The sequence below is a fragment of the Bombyx mori genome, chromosome 12 (assembly GCF_030269925.1).
Source record: "Bombyx mori chromosome 12, ASM3026992v2".
Taxonomy (NCBI): domain Eukaryota; kingdom Metazoa; phylum Arthropoda; class Insecta; order Lepidoptera; family Bombycidae; genus Bombyx; species Bombyx mori.
The window spans coordinates 7,500,483-7,521,238 of NC_085118.1; the positions used below are offsets into that span (position 1 = coordinate 7,500,483).

The 20,756-nt window shown below is 33.6% G+C and overlaps 1 protein-coding gene and 1 long non-coding RNA gene across 8 annotated transcripts in view; one reads left to right on the forward strand and one right to left on the reverse strand.

Moving 5' to 3' along the window:
* LOC101745682 (dachshund homolog 2) overlaps positions 1-20,756 on the reverse strand; it is a 175,685-nt gene that overhangs the window by 144,682 nt on the left and 10,247 nt on the right. The window lies entirely within an intron of this gene.
* LOC134199837 (uncharacterized) lies at positions 10,091-20,615 on the forward strand. The gene is made up of 2 exons (XR_009974480.1): positions 10,091-10,248; positions 20,323-20,615. It is a non-coding gene; the product is annotated as an uncharacterized LOC134199837 (long non-coding RNA).

Sequence of the window (20,756 nt, forward strand, 5' to 3'; positions counted from 1 at the left end):
ATGTATTTTGTTTAATGATATGGAAAATGTTTAAGATTTTAAATAATTTGTTTTGATCAATGACACGGACAATCGGACTGATCACCCGAAAGTTATGGAATTGCTATTGATATGAGTTTCTGTATCATCCTCCACGTCGCTTATTTTTTTTCTTGTACTCCGGTGGTGTAGTGTAAGTCAGTAGTTCAGTATAATAAAAGTCGTCGTACAGACAATACGTGTTTCAATCAACAACATCTACTCCCCACACCTCAAATGTCTATACAAAAGAAGGCTTCGTATGTTTGAGACGTAGCGATCTAATAATTCCTTTTTTTTTGGTATGGAATTGCGTATCGCCCGAAGGCAATATTTATAAGTTTGTTACAATTACGTTGGACGAACATGAAACATTTGCTGTGTAATAAACTCCGTCCAGAGCACCTGCCTTGCCCTTAGGGTTGGTGACACCAGACTTGCCATATACAATGAACTCATAGCCACGGCCCATGAATTCTGAGGGCGTCATTCCTAGTATTCCTTGCTCGATCTTGTATAAAATAAATTTAATGGAACATTTGTTCAATTATAAAGCCGTATTAGTTCTCACTTAAACTTTGTGGATTTTTAATGACATTGTAATGATTGGAACCACTGTAGTTTAAGCTCGCTCTATTTTAGCTATTTAACATTTTTTGACTAGTTTGAAATAGTTATTTTCGTCGTTAAAGGCTGTTTAATAAATTTAATCGAACCGTTCGTTCGCTATTTGGTGCCTCAGACTATTGTATCTCATAGTCAAAGTTCTATTCCAGTTAGATTTAACTATAATTTTTTTAACATTATATATTTGGCATTTAGTGTGCTTTGTTTTTGTTTTGTATGTGTATGTTTGCGGCATATAAAATGCAAGTAAACATCTAAATTGAATGTATGCTTTTTTTATACCCGTTTTTGGTGAAATGCATTACTTTGGCTTTTGTCCAGCAAGAAACTATAGTACAAAATAATTATTGAAAGATTTTTTTTCAATGGCAGCACAATGCATAGCTAGTACATCATACATAGACTTATAATTTTTACCTTCACTTTTATCCAAGTAGTGATATTTGCGTTATACTCTACTCTAGAGCCCAGCAACCATATAACACCAGATGACCTGAGAGATTTTTGTTGTTTATTGAGATAGTTTTTCGGTGTGTCGGTCGAATGCCTTTGCTTTAGATTGCGGGATCGCAATAAAATGTTTTTTTCATTGGCACCGCACCTGAATATTTTTCACGTTTATCTTTAAGTTGCATATTAGTATAGTTTCGGTTACAGGAAAATAGTCACCGATATGGCTTAAATTTTTTTGATACGCTACGAAATATGTACTGGTTCCTCGCTGTTAGGTCTCCGATATGGCTTAAAATTTTTAGATACGCTACGAAATACTGGTTCCTTGCTGTTAGGTACACTAATAATTTAGCGCATCCAATGCATAAATTAATTAATATTAAAATAATTACGGTAGTTGTTTAGTGTCTCCTGTAAAATATAATAATAAAAACACTTTTCCTAAAAGCATCCAAATTACGTTGAATTTTTATTGAAACTCTAAGATAGTCGTATTTCGTCGGAATAGAATAATAATATTCTCTCTTAAAGTAAATCGACTAGGTACAAACAACTCTGAGAACAGGATGGTAGAATATTGTAATGCAACAGAAGCTTGTAGCTCCCGGCGAATGCACGTTTTATTACATTACCAATACAAATATAATTTATTGTTGTTACATTATAATATGTACGTGTAGTTCAAATGTTAGATAAATTATTTCAATGAGTAAAACTCGAAAGAATCATAAAATAATAGTCGATAGTGATTCAAGTTTATTGGGTTGAAACAATAAATATTAATAAGATATGTCATTACAGAAGTTTTAATGTCATAAATGAAATATTTCAAGGAATCGTCCAACATTAAATGGAGGTAGGAGTTAATTAGGGATCAAAGTAAAAATTGGAATTCATTAGCACGTTTCAAACGTTAGAAGCACTCTATTTTCGAAATTGACATCTTCATGACATGCATCACAGACAACAAGCGTCAGAAAATGACGTAGTTACAATTATTCAGTATTAGGATATGTTGTGACTCCGCACTCATTTCTGCTCAGTACTATTATAGTCATGTATTCCGGTTTGAGTAGCTTTGAAGCAATAGGGTAAAGCCGAGATAGATGCCCCACTTTTTGAAATAGTCATGTAATTTTGAAAATATTAATTTTATAAGAATAATTTTTATTAATGTAGTTAGCTCAATCCTTTATGTTTAATTAGTATAAATTTTTTTAACCTATCAAATACAGATTTTGCAGAAATTCGTTTTTCGTAGACCCTTTTTTTGGAGGATAGATGCCTACCTGTATGGATAGTTGCCCCACCAAGAAAATACTGAGTAGGATAGATGCCTGCAGTGCAGGATAGATACCCTTTATACCGTGTAAACGAAAAAACCAAACCAAATGTTAAGAAGTTCTTTCTATTCCTAACAGAGAATTGTCTCCAAAAAACATGATTCATAATAATAAAAAATACTTTGTATTTTTTAAGTCTTTGAATGTTTATAATTAAAAGATAATTCTCATATCACACAAATGATCATAATTAAATTTTTAAAGCGTTAAGTAAGCTTAAGCTAAACTACAATTTTTTTAGTTTCATGCATTATCCAATTTTTTTATTAAATTAAATTTTAAAAATATTTATTCAACAAAAATAGAAATTCTTAATTGTTTATAAAATATTCACATTAAGTGTCAATATGTACATTGCAAAATCATATTTTTTATATTAAATTTACACAATAAAGATATCTTTATTATTTTGTCAAATTGAAGTTTAACTGGAAAGTGCTTTCAATTTTCCACATCTTCTACATCATTTTTGAAAAACATGTTTCATGTAGCTAGTTCTGAAACATTAACATTGAAACATTGAAACATTGAAACCAGTTTATCCCTTAGATTTCTTTAGGGGCAAATCTATTGTTTTATTTCCTTTCATTTTATAGTTAAGTAGATTGTCTTCATCTTCGCTGCTTGAACTGTAAATCATTTGTTTGGGTTTTATGTTTTCGTGGCATATTTCTGCTATATTCTGAAATGGCAGAGTATGGAGGGATAGATGCCCCTAAAGGCACCTATACCCCAAAAAATCAGGGCAACTATCCTTTGTGATAAGGATAGATACCCAATTTTTTTATAAATAAATTATAAACATAATAGCATTTATTTACACCTAGATGCAGACTCAATGAACCAATATATTCACGTAGTAAAAAATATAATGGAATTTTATACTAATTATAAAGTTATACCACGCTAAATACTAACCTTTAAATCTTTGACGTGTTCGTGAAATTCCGCGCGGAGAAAATTACATGCACGAGGAAAACACTTCGTCATCACGCGATTGTCAAATGGTACATAAGGTATAGGGTGACTGTGGTTCCTGCTTATTCAATGAATTTTTTGTCATGAGTGCGAGAAGTTAGGTTTTTAGAACATGGGGCATCTATCCCGCTGCGGCATCTATCCAGGTTTTACCCTATATGATCGTCGTTATTTTCGGACTACATGTGCGGCTACACTAAAAAGAAATTAAGCATGACGAAATAATAACTTTTGCTATTCATATAGCGTAAATAATTACATAATATATTCTATTACATAACAGTCATATTAATAATTTACACGATCGTATCCCAGTGATTTCTTTCAAGAAAAATACAAAATTGTCTTTGTCACTGCATATTTGATTTAAATGGAACAAAAACAAATTATAAATGTTACTCAATCTAAATATGTCACTAAATATGTTGTCCACAACTAATCAGTTACTAAGAAAATTAGCGTGCACAAATTCCCAGATAAAAATTCAGTTTATAAAAATAGTATAGACAAAAACAATTATTTCGATGGCATACCCAGTGAGCATGTTTGTAAGCGGCAAGATCATAGATTGTAGTAAATTTTACGCCGTTTTTATACGTTTTTATTTCTGCATCGTAATTTAGAGCTACGTTTCCGTTTTCAATGGCAGCCGAGTATTGTAAACTATCTAACATAATTTATCAATACTAAAACCCGAACCTTAAAGTAGTTAGTGCCGGTGATATTGTTCTCTGTATTTAGTTACTGTAACACGCGATCACATAGATAGGTAATGTATGTTTATGGTCCGTATAGCAGGGCTAGTAACAATAAATCAGTTCATTGTAGACGAACTAAGTAATAATAAATCTATTTTTATAAATAGCCATAGACAAAGACTGCACAGTTGAGCACCTTTTTCATATTTTTTTTATCAGACAAACCTCATTAATTCTTTTAAGCTTAGAAGCGATTTAGTGATACTGGATTGAAGTGAATAAAAATTGGAAATAATTTATATTTACAATTTACATATTTTTTTCAGAAATACACATAGAAATACTATTAAATAATAAATAGTTTTTAAAGAATGATTCTCAGAGAGAAGGCAAAATAACACAATTAGGATTATCCCTATGTATCCCATCGTAGGTAATTGAGAGTTCGACCTCATGTCTCAAAGTCGGTTGTGGCTTTCCCGCTATGATGTTTATGGGCTGCGATACCCATTTAACATAAGGGAGACACTGTAAGCTCGTGCATTTAACTGGTCAAAAAAAAGTATTAATATTATTCCCAAATTCCAATGTAGACTTTTTCGAGTAAGACATCCATAATGCTAAAGAATAGAGATGTTCGAGTAAAATTTCGTTAAACAACCATATTTCAGAATTCCTTACTGCCGCTGCTACACTTATTTCCGGTCGGCATACATCACCAAAACATTAAGACATCAAACCGTTGCGAGGGGTGAACTCATTTTGATAATTCAGGAAACCGTACATCGTGATTTTGGTAATAGCTTTGTTGCGTTATAAGTTAAACAAATGATGGCAGTAAGAACGAAACGATAAATGGAAAAGGTTTCGTCTTTTAGGTTTTATCAATGAATTAATATATTTTTTTTTTTTTTTTATTATTGCCCTTGTAGGCAGACGAGCATACGGCCCACCTGATGGTGAGTGGTTACCGTCGCCCATGGAGTTCAGCAATGCCAGGGGCAGAGCCAAGCCGCTGCCTACCGCTTAATACTCTCCATAAGCCTCGTTTGAAGAAGGACATGTCATAGCGCTCGGGAAACACCGTGGGGGGGAGCTCATTCCATAGCCGGATGGTACGTGGCAAAAAAGATCTCTGGAAGCGCACTGTGGATGACCGCAGTGGCTCCAGGTAGTATGGTAGTATTTCAAAGTTGAAGCGTAATCTTCTTCTACCGAGAAGTAGATATTTATCCTGATTTAGTTGAAAGCCATTATATACAATTGAGATTTGTATTGATATCTCAATACCAATACGAGGATAATTTGGAGTAGGCAATTTATAAATACCCCAAATGGGAGTTTATTGAAACTACTTGGTACGAGTACCTGTGTCATTAGGTACGTCATCATAATAAAACTGTTTATTAGTTTTTAAATAATAACAAAGACAAAAAACAACACAAGTTTCTCCACCGCTTTTCATATTTTTTTTGTGTTTTGTAGATTTTGAAATTTTTTTAAAGGGATTTTATGACCTGGTAACTAAGATCTTTAAGTCATATCTTATTTTAATTTATATTCTTATTTTTATGAAAATTGATAATATGGATTTAAATGAAATGAAGATGATTAATTTGAGACATTTATCAACTGGGATGAAATTAAATGAAATGAGATGAGATGATATGGGATGAAATATAAACTCAGTAAAATGGTGGTCATTTACTGAGATTTTTTCAGTGGACTTTTTGGAGGATCCCGAGAAGTTACGTCCAGCCGCTTTGTTTCATTTTCCCACATTTGTGCACTTTCACAGATACTAAACAGTTGATAAACCACCGTCATTACATATTTAAACACTCTTCTTCTTTGTCGTTTCCTCATTACTGAGGGTCGTGACCACCTTGGTCCAGTTTTTTTAAACCCTAAGAAACACTAATTAGACAAAATAAAACAAATCACACAACTTCACTCCTCGCGTTCCCGCCAAAAAGTCCAGTAGATTTTGATGAGCTTCAGTGTTGCCATACCAAATTATTTTCAAAATAGTATTTTAGCAAAATATAAATTGCAAAAATAAAGAGAAAATATAATACAAATTTGTAATAATTTGTATCATAGAGCAAGCTCTGTTTCTTAATTGTTATATACATGTTGATCAGTGTTTTTATGTGAGAGAGGAGATACCTCAAAACTGCCTTATTAATATTATTGTAAATTTGTATATTTATTTTTTAGCCTTATTTCTGTAACTACTTTAAAATAGTTTATAAGTATACATTCAGACAAGTAGGCGTATAGATAATAATGAAATGGCAAATAGAAATTAACTACTTTCAATTCGACAAAAACTATGTTGAATAACTTCCAGTACCGCAGACGATTCAATTAGTGAAAATAATTAATTGTAAAACGCGAAACATTCAACACATTCCGACCGAACCGAAGCGGTTGCATTTAACAAAAAAAAAGTGTGCGTAATTTTATACACACAGCTGTATCGAACCGCCAACATTATTCTTCCGATTGTTCCATTTATTGGAAAAATTCACATAATTTATTTTTAAATTCACATTTATTTGCGCACTGGTGTTCACCTGCAATTGAATTTTTCACGATTCGCCATATCCCTAGCCTTACCAAGATCTGTAAATGGCGGTAACCACATACGATCCTTTGGCTATTATTGATTACAATAAAAAAGCAAAAACATCTTGCTTGTATCTAAACCTTGCTTTCATAATTAGTTTTATTTTAAAGAGGATTACAAATAAAGTTTCTATTCTAAATCTCAGTCTAATTTGCTACAAAAAAAAGAAAGAACAAAAACACGCCATACTAATAACGTACAACAAAGTAACACGAAACTGGCTACTTATGAAAATCTATACATGCAATAAGAACAATTAGTATAAAAGCAACGGTTTCTGTTCGGTTTTATTTAGTTTAAAAAATTCAGCTTAACCGACTACTCTACTACCTACACTATAATACTTATAGTATGGGTATTTTAAATTATTAATTATCAATCATATTTTTCAAGTAGCATGTTACTAAGATAAACTAGATCAGAGCTCTCGTAATGTTAATTGTTTTTTTTTTTTTTTTGCTTAGGTGGGTGGACGAGCTCACAGCCCACCTGGTGTTAAGTGGTTACTGGAACCCATAGACATCTACAACGTAAATGCGCCACTCACCTTGAGATATAAGTTGTAAGGTCTCAGTATAGTTACAACGGCTGCCCCTCCCTTCAAACCGAAACGCATTACTGCTTCACGGCAGAAATAGGCAGGGCGATGGTACCTACCCGCGCGGACTCACAGCAGGTCCTACCACCAGTAATTACGCAAATTATAATTTTGCGTGTTTCTTTTTTATTACACGATGTTATTCCTTCACCGTGGAAGTCAATCGTAAACATTTGTTGAGTACGTATTTCATTAGAAAAATTGGTACCCGCCTGCGGGATTCGAACACCGGTGCATCGGTTCAACACGAATGCACCGGACGTCTTATCTTTTAGGCCACGACGACTTCATGTGGTTACTGTTGAATAGGTAGGTAGCGGTACTTGGTAGGCAGCGGCTATAGACAGAAATTTGAAAATGACAGAAGGGAAACGGAAATCTTGGCAGAAAAATACCATAAGAACACTATTTTACGGGCAGATATTGGGATATTAGTATCTTGAGCCCAAATGCATCTATCATAGCTAAAAAAAATTCAGCGTGTCACTCATGTTATTATCTATGCCAATATGTTAATACTAGCAGAATGTAAACAGTGATCACCTATGAGTATGAGATTTGCCCGATTATCACGAAATTTTTATACGAGTTGCATGTATTTTACTGCTTGGACCACGAGCGCACTTGATAAAGACATCTGCAGAGCCACAAACCCAATGAAGTCACAGACCTTTGTTAATGCTCGATAATTAGAACTGTAAGCGAATTAAAAAAATACCTGAGAATCCGATTGGCAGATAAGGTGAGCGCGATTGTCTGTGGATTGCATATTGAAAAAACATGCAACAGAGATAAGGCGTTACATGCATGAGTGAGTTAAAGGCATCGTCGGAGCACACAGGGTAATTACATTTCCTACCAACGATACAGCCAGCACTTGTGCATAACGAGTGCTGTGCATTGCTTGTTCGATTCATGATCACAAAATATTCTCATTGTTATTCCTAATAACCGAAATTTGTTTTAGGGATACAATTTAAAGAATTACTACTTAGACATACAAATTTTTTATGTTATGCTAATATCGTTATGACAATTGAAACACTTATAAAATTACATTAATTTATGTAAAAAAAAAATTGTAGACGTAGAGGGTAGCTATCAAGATATTGAAATGTTGACGAAAAAGATAATTGTTATTGTTACTAATCCGTGACGACGAAAACTGTTAAGTATTGTTAAGAAAACTGTTAAATATTAGTATTTGAAATATTGGAAACTATGATATGCTTAATGTATACTGAACATAATAAAAATACTAAACATAATTAAGTTCTCTAATGCCGCCATCTTTTGTTTGTCACGTAGCACATAGAAATGCTATTTTGGAATATTTTTAAAGTGATCCGATGAGTATTATTAAGTTTTAAAGTGTAAGTTGATGTACATATTAATATGTGCGTATTGTGTTGTTTTTGTTTTTTGGTTTGTTTTTTGTGTAAACTTAAATTTCTCTTTTTTTCCTTTGTTCACTTTCTACCTATATGTGATATGTATATGTTATTCTTGACTTTTACAGCTTGATTTGCATATATTAATCGTCATTTTTATCCATTACTAGCTGACCCGGCAGAGTTCGTAGTACCTCAATCGATAAATAAAAGACCTAAACTTTTGTATTAAATAAACTTAAAACAAACAAAAGAAATCCGTCCGACGGGGGGGACACATCAAAGAAAAATCAAAATTGTTAATTCCGATCATTTTCATATTTATCTACCTTTTAAACCTTCTCTGGACTTCCACAAATAATTCAAGACCAAAATTAGCCAAATCGGTCCAGCCGTTCTCGAGTTTTAGCTAGACTAATGAACAGCAATTCATTTTTATATATATATAGAAAGAAGATAGAAGAAGAAGATTATCACTCCCAACCCCAGTCTTCGTTTACCAAAACGCTTTCATACCCCTTGGTACCATGACTACTTATAAAAGAACAGCTCCAAAATGAAAAAGGTGGTGAAGCTGTTGAATAATGAAGTATTACATAGAAATCGCCTTTGGAAACTTGTGGAAAGCTAAAATCAGATGATTCGCGCGGTCAGTGAACCCGTATTGCGTCCGCTAGCTGTCACCTCTTTAGATTGCGGGTTGGTGTATTATGGACTTTTAAAACGATAAGACGTTGTTTTTAGTTTAGCTTAGAAAAAAATATTTCGCCTAAAAATAAAATGAAAACACGTTTTAATAGCAAATTGAATCAAAAATTAACAAAACATATTTTTATGATATTATTTTGATCCGAATATTAAGCCCAAGTAATTTTTATATTATATAATAGACCGAAATCTTTACATTGGTGAAAATTACGTTGAAAGACTTCGTTACGTAGATCGAAGCAGATCAAGCAAAAAATGGTATTAAAATCGAAATTTAATATAATATTATTCCGTTGCGATCTTTTCTAGGATTTGCCGAAACGTCGATTTAGGTTTATTTGACTCGATCTCAGAAGAAATAGGTCATATAGAGCCCCACCTATAATTTACAAGCCCGATCTGCCAAAGATACCACTACTACTTTCGATCATGTATACTTACTATATTTACATATATACTTACTCATAGTCGACTACAGCGATGGAAACATCGTATAAATAACCAACAAAAATGGAGAGATGATAACGTAAGTAATTACTGATAGCAAAAAAAATGAACACAAAATAACGTTTAACTTGCAACACGAAGTCGAATACCTCCAGCATAATGAATATTATTCTTACTTCAAAGCTCGTGCAAGCCTCGCGCTATGTCATACAAGTCTAAGATGTAATAAGAGTCGTATAGAAATAGCCGTGTAAGAAACCCAAATTATTTAAACCTATATTAATGAAGGATCCGAGTGAATTTAATGTTTGACAAGAGCACATTCGAATGTTTATAAACGGACAAAAATAAAACAGTAAGTACAATTTTCACCTGTGTTTGTCAGCCGATTTTTTCTATGTATTATATATATGTCATTTATTAGTCAGCTTATGAATAAAAAAAAATGATGTTTTTTTCTGTAAATGTCTGTAAAAATCAAATGAACCAATGTAATAAACGAAATATAAATTTCACCACGAGTCTGGTACAGGTCAGTAAAAAAAATATATAAATTTATAATCGTAAAAAATTGCACAATTATAAAACATTAACGATGTTAAATTCTCAAATAATACTATAACATAAATACCGAACCGTCATTTAACAGATATTAACTATTAAAAACATTGATCTTAATTAAAAACCTTGTTTGCAACTAGCCAGTTTTTTTTGTTAACTAATTGATAAAGGAAGTACTTTTCAATAAGTGTGTACTTTTTAATTACATCACGCAATATTTTTGCCGTATTGGTTATGTGGCGAAGGCGTAGAAATTAATGTTAATTGCATTGTTAGTTTTATCACGTGTAAGAATGTATTTATGCATTCCAATACACAGATCAATTGGAGGTTAGCGTCGGTAGACTCAAAGACGAAAGTATTTATAATTCCAAATGTTTTAATTTCGCACATCAATATTCTTCGTATCTCTAGAAGGAATATAAGGGGAAGTGCTTACACACGAGTGTTTAATGTTGGTAGTCTGTTCGCAATATGTACATACATAGGTGCTCGTTCTGAATAGCACGAATGAAAATGTTTGACTATTTTTATTAAGAAGAGAAAATCTTATTTGACGAAAATGGACTACATACAGATGATCTTTATATCCTCGAGTAGTCACTGTTGAACTAAAAGAAAATGAATTTATTAATTTAATATTGGATTGATCAAAATATAACTCCGCGCCATCTATCTGTACTAATAGTCTCTGTGCCTTTGTTTTTTATTTTATCACACTGACTAACGCTATTCCACCCCAAAACACTGAAGCTTTCTTTGAAAAATTTTCACCATTTACAGTCCCGGTGAGATCAGCATTGAATACACAGTGTGTGTATAGTGTGTGAGTGTGTGTGTGTGTGTGTGTGTGTGTGTGTGTGTGTGTGTGAGAGTGTGTGTGTGTGTGTGTGTGTGTGTGTGTGTGTGTGTGTGTGTGTGTGTGTGTGTGTGTGTGTGTGTGTGTGTGTGTGTGGATGTGGGTGTATAATACAACTGTGTACAAAATAGTTTAGGAATGTCTATTAAACCTTGAATATTTTAGAAGAATAGTTCGGAAACTTTACATAATTATGCAGATCAGGCAAACTGACCTACATCCCACGTCATGATGGATCGTCACCGTCACTCATGAACATCAGCGAAAAGCAGGGTATACCGCCAAGTAATCTTTTCGAACCTAGTTCGAAGACAGACATTTTTTTAAACTCAGAAGTTACCACAGATGAAGGTTCTATCCCAAGCCAGATGGTACTGGCATAAATGGTTCGTGATAATGCAAATTAACTGAATACAGCAGTTTCATGTAATTCAACTCCAGTACGTAATGGTACAATGGTAAAAATATCATCTGAAGCAATTCATGGAAATATGTACATTGTCTATTTAAAATATAATATTTTTCTTCGACTGCCCCAATATCGTGTCCCATCTTTATGATATCCTTCCAAAAGACATCCCCCGGCCTATTAATATTAATTCTCTATTAACTTTCGTATATTCTAAACATGTAAATACATATTCTAGGTAATTTTTATCTGCTAACAATATTTATCTTTAAAGTAGTTAGTTGAACATATTTGTTTGTGCTGTTCTTAAAATCACAGATACGACGCGTATGGAAAAACTGATCAAATTTATTTTTTGTATTTAGTTTTTTTTTTCTAAGCATCTGTCATCTTTGTGCATACTGTGTTATTGGCAAAATCAATGGTAAAGGCGATGGAGCCAAATTTCTTTACAAAAAAAAGTATGTATAAATATATTATTTTTACTAAAGATAACATTATTGTTGTGTACAAGTGTAATAACCTTAAGCAGTCACACAGTAACAGTAATTTTATTTCAATTTGCACTTCAAAGAAATTTAAATCATAGCAGACAACGGGACTCCTTTACAGTATCTATTTATCTCGACGTAAGGAAGTTGAATTACCGTATCTAAGTATTCCTTACGCAAACAGCTTACCGTGTGACTGTATCCTTACATCTCACTCACAGCACGAATTACGTCTGTATTTTAAGACTCTTAAGACTTCATACAATTAAGCCGGTAAACTTCACCGTTCCTTAAAATACAAAACATGAATGTATTACACGAAATATTTATTTAACTGGTTTCTATTTTGAACCATCCTTTAGTGTGATTGTTTGTTAAATATAACAAGGTTATCATATTCTTGACTATGTCATTTAAACATGAATGAAGTCGTGATTTCTTCACATTCTTTATAATGCTATTTCAATTTTTTAATGCTACTAAAACGAATTTAACTGCCTGATGTCGCGTTTATTATTTTCCTTTTACTGTTACCGATATGCCGAATACCTGCTTACGTGGTCACGGACGAATGAAAACCAAATAAAACACTCTAATTGGATTACTTGCTCGAATACAACTTAAATTTATTTCGTAGAAGTGCGTGTACATAAAGTCATAAAAATCATACCACCATACCAAAGTATACACATTTTTTGTTGCAATTAGTGGTAAGAATGTGAGGTTTCACTGATATATACCACCGTCCTACCTATTCCTGCCGCAAAGTAGTTATGCATTTTTATTGCTAAGATGGGTCGACGAACTCACGGTTAAGTGGTTACCGGAGGCCATAGGCATCAACAATCGGAGACCTGAATTTGAAGTTTCAGCTTTACAATTCAACGATGACTACACACTTCAAACCGAAACGCATTACTGATTCACATACTACGACATTTTGTCATCTCCAAATTATTTCACGCCACAATAAATTACCTTTCCATATCACGCACTCATTAAGAGCTGCTCAAACAAAAACACGAACTACCAAACTTCACGTTGGACTTTAATCTAAATTGTTAAGATGTAACCGGCTGCAAACATTAAATTTTAATGATTACCGAACAGTGTAGTCTATTCATAAATTTTTTCCCTATAACTGATAAGATGAGCACACGGATTAGGCCACCGGGAAAGCAGGATGTACCAGTAATCTTATTAGCTAAGACACTGTTTGCCTCGTATCTGCTCTGCGTTTCAAAAGCATGTAATTACGTTGACAAACAAAAGGTTTTAATGTCTATGTATTTTTACTCTGAATGTTGTTTTTGCTTAGCTACTCCTAGAGTGGACAGGTTTTAAAAAAGTTTGAAGAGACCCTTCAGCGGTTGGCAGCGACTTATTTGCTGATGTTGAGCCTCTTTTCTCTATCTATTCGTTGGTAGCCGCGGGAGCTATTCAAACAGGGGGGGGGAGGGGGCAATCTGATAAAATTTGCTAACACTAGCTCTAGCAAGAGGCGTGCTTCATAGAATCTACCACCGGATCAGAATCACGACACATTGAGAAGATACGGCGAAAAATTCAGTGGGCTGTATCGATGGGTTGAGCCTCTGATATGGCTGTAATCCATGAACGATGACGTACACTTATTATTATCATTATCAAGTACAAAGTTTTTATTCTCGAATTTCTATGAATTTCGGTAAGTACTGAAAAACCACGGGCCTACGTCAAGTGGAGCTCATTTTCAGTTTTAGTTTCGTCTGATGTTTCGTCCAGCAAAAACTTCCGAACGATCCGGCACGTATTTAAAATTGTGGCTTTTTGCATGGTATAAAAATATATATTTGGGTAAATCTAATAGTTTGATGGAGCGGTGAAGGTACTTTGGTATGACTTCAGTGCTGGAAAGCACCAAAGGCACAATATATATTTTATTCATTTTCCAAACTTATTATTGTTATTACACTTGTATCCAAATGCTTATCAGATTTTGACAGGAATAAAAAAAACACGTATTCGTTGTAAGCCACTGAAGTAGGAAACCTATCTATATTGTAAGCGCTCTACAAATCACTTAGCATAGTCGACTATTTTAATTGTGAATGTTTACAAGTCACTGGACGATCTATTACTAGAAACACATAACACAGTCGTATGCTCGCATTATGACAAAACTACTCAGCGGACAATAGCGTTATCTGATTCACAACAATGCATATACGTATAAGAATTTTAATTGGAAATATGAGAAGTGAACGTTGTTGTGATTTAGAGCAGTTTCTATCCTACCCTCGTTAGATTGTTACCGAGATATTGTATTCTTTATGGTCGATGATTACCATATGTAACGAAGCGTAATTAAGTTAAAAGCACTGATTATTGTTATCATATTTTTTCTGTTGCCTTTGCAGGTAGATGAGTGTAAGACCCACCTGGTGGTGAGCAGTTATCGTCGTTCATGGACGTCTATACTAAGGGCATAGCCAAACCGCTGACCGTTGAATACCCTCCGAAAACCTCGTTTGAAAGAGGACATGTCATAGCCCTCAGTATCTCTGGAAATGCGCTGTGGATAAAACTTAAGAAACATCTTTGATTATTGAAATCGTTAATTAATTTGAATGCTCACGACATACTGGCAATGAAAAAATCTACTACGAAAAAACCAAAACATAATTTTCCATTTCGCATTAATAACATTTCGGGTGAAATATCAAATTGCTATAGAATTACGTACTTGGAACAGTCTTGTCTGTAAAGTAGGAGAAAGTTGTGTTTTTCTATTTTATAGTAGTAGTAGCAGTATATTAGTAACTTTTAGTATAATCGATACAACAAATAGTCTTCATTTAAAACCAATGAACAGACATTTCAACTGGAAATCACAGAAAAAATTCCAATCAACGGAAAATTTCAATAAAATTAACGAGTCAATTACGCCCCCTTCGATGCGAAATTAGGTATGTCTGTTGTAAAAAACGGCCGCCAAGGGTTGCCGAATTTCTTTTCGGTACTGTACATTTATTTAATTAATTACATTCTTACGAATGGGGCCCCGGCCGTCCGAATGTCCGAATATTTGGAGTTCTTTCATACGAAATCTACGAGTTCAATTGGATGTGTATTCTCTTTTTATTTGTTAAAACCAGAAATATTATATCTATATATTAATACGTGAAGCAAAAACTTTGTACCCCTTTTTACGAAAATTGCGCGGACGCAGGAGTATGAAATTTCTCACACTTATAAAGAATATAAAGAAGGAGTGCACAATGCTAATATTTTTTTAAATAATGCATAAAAGATACATTAAATCAATAAATAACACATTACACACACTGCCATGTATTTGACACACACATATGTATATATACTCTTTGTTTATTGTCAAACTTCAGTTAATGCTTAAAGTCTGTGATCAAATTGAAAATAAGTTAATATTGTTTATCTTTAATATTATTTGTCTATAGTGTAGTCTTGACGAAATCTGTGATTATAGAAGTGTAATCGTCTTTGACAATATAACTCTATTAACTTATAATTTCAATTAATTATAGTCGAATTTCGACTACTGCGGGACCACTACTTAGTATTAATTTAAGTATTTCCCGGTCGTAACGTTGACCTGCATTGGTAAATACCACCAAACTGCAAAAGTAGTTTTGCCGCGAATCAAATATGAATTTTGGTTTGAAGGGCGGGGCAGCTGTTATTAACTAATGTCAAAATAATTGACGTTTCGGAATTATATTATATGTGCATATTATATGTAAGAGTATGCTCCCGTGACTACTTAACGCTAGCTGGGTCGTGAGCTTATTCAAGCAACTGTGCCTTAAAAACATTATATGAACACGAATAACAAATTAATTTGACGAACCATACTACATGTTTAGTTTCATTTGAAATCATCATATCGTTCTCACGTAATATCATATTGTGTATAAATGAATTTGAAGATAGGTAATAATTACTGAAAAAAATTTTGAATCACTAAAAAAGTTATTAGTTCTCACTTAATATTATATTGTGTATGAATGAATTTGAAGATAGGTAATAATTACTGATTAAATTTTTGAATCACTAAAAAAGTTATTAAAGCTTTATAATGATAGCACATTAGTTATGTGCTATATAAAGATAACAAATTATAATATAATGAAATCGGATTGAAGCGATTGCTCTCTAGAAATTTATTGCAATGATCAATTTTGTTGATCAATTCAAATCAATCGGCACTTACCGATGACACATTAGCTCCGAGGAAATTAGGAAAATACCGGCACCATAAATACCGAAAGAATATATTCTCCAACCAATAATAACTAACTAACTTACTTTTACTAACTTTTACTGGTGGTAAGACCTCTTGTGAGTCCGCACGGGTAGGTACCACTACCTCGATTGTTACTGCCGTGAAGCAGCAATGTGTTTCGGTTTAAAGAGTGAGGCAGCCGTTGTAACTATACTGAGACCTTAGAACTTATATCTCAAGGTGGGTGGCGCATTTACGTTGTGGATGTCTATGGGTTCCAGTAACCACTTAACACCAGGTGGGCTGTAAGCTCGCCCATCTAAGCAATAAAAAATAAAAAAAAATAACATCAATATAGATATATTTAATATCTGTGTATATGTATCACGACACCTAGATATTAAGATCGGTTTAATCAAAACAAATTCCCAGCAACGAAACTTAATTACGGCAACAGCATACCTACATTCTATGAAACAAATCGATTCACAGCTCCAAGTTTGAAAAAAAAAATGCGCACGAAACTGTTATTAATAAAAAAATCAAATGTGCAAATCATATCTCGGATGGAGTTTTTTTTATTTTTTTTATTTCAATTTCCGAGGGTTCGCTAAACGATCGTAGCGAACTCTATTATTCCCGTAGCGATGTGACGTAAGCAGATTCGGCACTCAACGACCGTTTGTTATTAAACGTAATAACATGTATCATAACGTATTCATATCTATCATCTCAATGGATTTGCCAATGGTATTATTTTGAGTTGCACATGATTAATAGGCGCGCTTTTTTCACATGGCGGCATGAGAACGAACGAATTATTTATTTAACTAGATGACTCTTTTTGTTAGTGTTCTCAGTAATAAAGAGAGAGAGAGAGAGAGAGAGAGAGAGTATTCTTTATTGTACACCAAAAAACAAATAAACAGTGCGATACATTAACAACAAAAAAGTACAATTGGCGGTCTTATCGCTAAGAGCGATCTCTTCCAGACAACCATCAGGTGGACAAGAATCATTTGGAAACGAACTACGCGCGGTGTACCATTCCAGTGAAATACATATGCATATATGTACACATACATATACACATACATATCTCCGTAAAGTAAAGCATTATGTTTTTTTTTTTTAATTTTATTATACCAGTGAAACGCTTTTAGCTTCTGATAATTGTAGATTCAAATCCTTTTTGATGCACTTTACACCAGATGGTACGTGAACTCCCCTCTCCGTCTAGAGCAATAAAAGTGTATTGTCGAATGACATCGCATGTTTATAACCTGAACAGACTATGATCAACACCAACCAACCACATTGCAGCACTGTAAATTTCATTTAGTATAAATAAATTTGTCGAAAATGCTATTTTGTGGTCATCGAATGAAATGTATCGTGGCCACGCTGTAATGTAGAGCTGAATTAATACTGTAGTAAAAAAACGTATTGAAATGTTAATAGGCATTTGTGGCCCCACAGGTAACGGTGTGCTCCTATTGGGTAATGCACATATGCCGCGTCTCAAATCTTGTTAGCAGATATGAATTTTAGAACATTAATTTGTACATAGCATGTAGTAAGGAACAACATTCAGAAAAAAAGAGAAGCATCGTGTTATAAAAGGAATCCAACTAAAACTTTACAGTTTGCTTAATAATTAGTTGTTCTCAGAGCTTACAAGAATACATGTTGAGTAGAATGGAAGTATGCTTTATTGTACATCAATATAAAAATAAATTATAAAGAGGAAAGATTTGTTTGTTTGTTTGTTTCGAATAGGCTCCGAAACTACTGGACCGATTTGAAAAATTATTTTTCCATTAGAAGCCGACATTGTCCCTGATGAACATAGGCTACTTTTTTTAATTTTTTTTTTTATTTTTTTTTTTTGGTTTCATGTGTGTTTTAATGTTTCCGAAGCGAAGCGAGGGCGGGTCGCTAGTATAAAAATAAAAAAGTAATGAGAAATGCAAAAGATTAAATACAATAGTAGTTCGGGCGGTCGCTAAGAGCAGTATTTTCCAGACAACTATCGGAAGGACAAGAATTACTTAAAGAAAGAAATTCACCGCGATGTACTTGTCGATTAAAAAAACAAGATAGAAATAAACAATAAACAATATACAGATATATATGGATACAAAAGTGACAAAATCTGGCTATATCTGCCGCAAAGCATTCTTAAACTTAACTATTTTATACTAGACAAGCCCGGATCTGTTGACCAACGCTAAAATGGTCCCTAATTAGAATTCAGTATCACTATAAAAAAAAACTTATTTATTGCTTAAATGGGTGGATGAGCTCACAGCCCACCAGGTGTTAAGTGGTTACTGGAGCCCATAAACATCTACAACGTAAATGCGCCACCCACCTTGAGATATAAGTTCTAAGGTCTCAAGTATAGTTACAACGGCTGCCCCGCCCTTCAAACCAAAACGCATTACTACTTCACGGCAGAAATAGGCAGGGTGGTGGTACCTACCGGCGCGGACTCACAAGAGTTCCTACCACCAGTAGTAAGCTTTATTAAAAACAAGCGTCGTAACGCAACGACTGTTAGACTCAATTGATTGAAATTCTAGCATGTTTTGAATAAGCTTTTAACTAAACGCAAAAACTATCATTCTAGAATTCTCTGACTAAAAATACTAAACGTATTCTATACTAATATTATAAAGAGGAAAGATTTGTTTATTTGTTTGTATTGAATAGGCTCCGAAACTACTGAACCGATTTAAAAAATTCTTTCACCGTTGGAAAGCTACGCTATCCCCGGGTGACATAGGCTATATTTATTATAATATGTTTTCAAAAAAATTAGGGATCCCTACTGAAACTCCAATAATGTAATTCAATGTGTAAAAAAATTACCTAAAATTCTTTACATCGCGTACGGTACTTCCCAAGCGAAGCCGGGACGGGCCGCTAGTACTATATAAAACTCAAAATCTTATTGCCAAATATAGCGTTAGCACTGACGAAGCCCAATGTTCCAGCAAGCACGCTATCGAACCCAAAAAAAAATCTGTAACACCGAGCGCATTTCCAAAACAACAATTTATTATAACTTTCTTAACGTCGTATTACGTCACTTTCTATTTACCTCAAAACGTTTCATTTGCATAATAGCTTTTTTTTACCGCCATTACTATTTACGTTAATATTCTCATTCGTTGGGGTCGCACGCACAGAAAACATAAAGACAATTTGTATGTGGCCGCCGTTTATGTAAATGTTTCAAACGATATGCCGTGTACGATATATATGTATATAAGAACGGGAGCGGCCCGTATTTACACAACGAGGTGCGGTTGCATACAGGAAATTGTTTAATTAATTCAATGAACAATTATTAAGGTAATTTGATTTACTTTTGATGGATTTAGATTTTCGGATAAACTGATTGTGTGGTCACAAACGCACTTGCATATTATTTAAACAAAAACATGTAATCGTGAGCAAAACATACGTTCCTCTAGCCCCAAACTGACATACCCAGTGCTATGTGTCCAAGGTTAAACAAGGCTCTTCATCATACAAATTTCCCAAATCCAAATCAAGGCCCTAACACTTATATACATCAGCACTCTAAATATATTTCATTCCTGCATCCTTCCAATTAAATCAGAAAAGTTTATTACACAGTAAACGACCTTGCCCATTTTACAATAACTCCAACGCTTAATTAAACTTTCGCATCCAAAACACAAATCCAATTCTCTTAATAACCAATTTCAGTTCCTTTAATCAACAATCAGTCTATTAAGAGTCGGATAGAATTTTTCGTTTCATTCGTCTTAAGTCGTCAAAAACAAAGTGCAGACGTCATCTGCGGTGTTATTAACGAGTCTAAATAATTACAGGGCACATCAATCACAGAACATATGCAGAAGAGGATTTTGTGCGAGTCAGCACGGAGTCGGCTCACTGTGCAACCCTTCCTTTGATATCTTACGAATGGAAATTAAAACTAATTTCAAAATTTAAATTCATTGTGATGTTAGCGATAGTGGTTTTATTTCAACGAATTTAATGAAAGCATTACGTGTCATTTGTAGTTTACATTTAAAAATACTTTTGTTAATTATTTCAAAGTTTTGTTTAAATAACTTCACAATAAAACAAACATAATCGGCAAATGAGCGAAAATTTTAAATTTGTTTTTTTAATTACCTACGATGATAGTGACAATATCACAAACAACACAGCCGCTGGAAAAAAAAAACAGAAGCGATCGGAACCCTTGAAATAATGACTTACCTACACAATGATCAGCACTTTTCGGGTAGAACGCCAC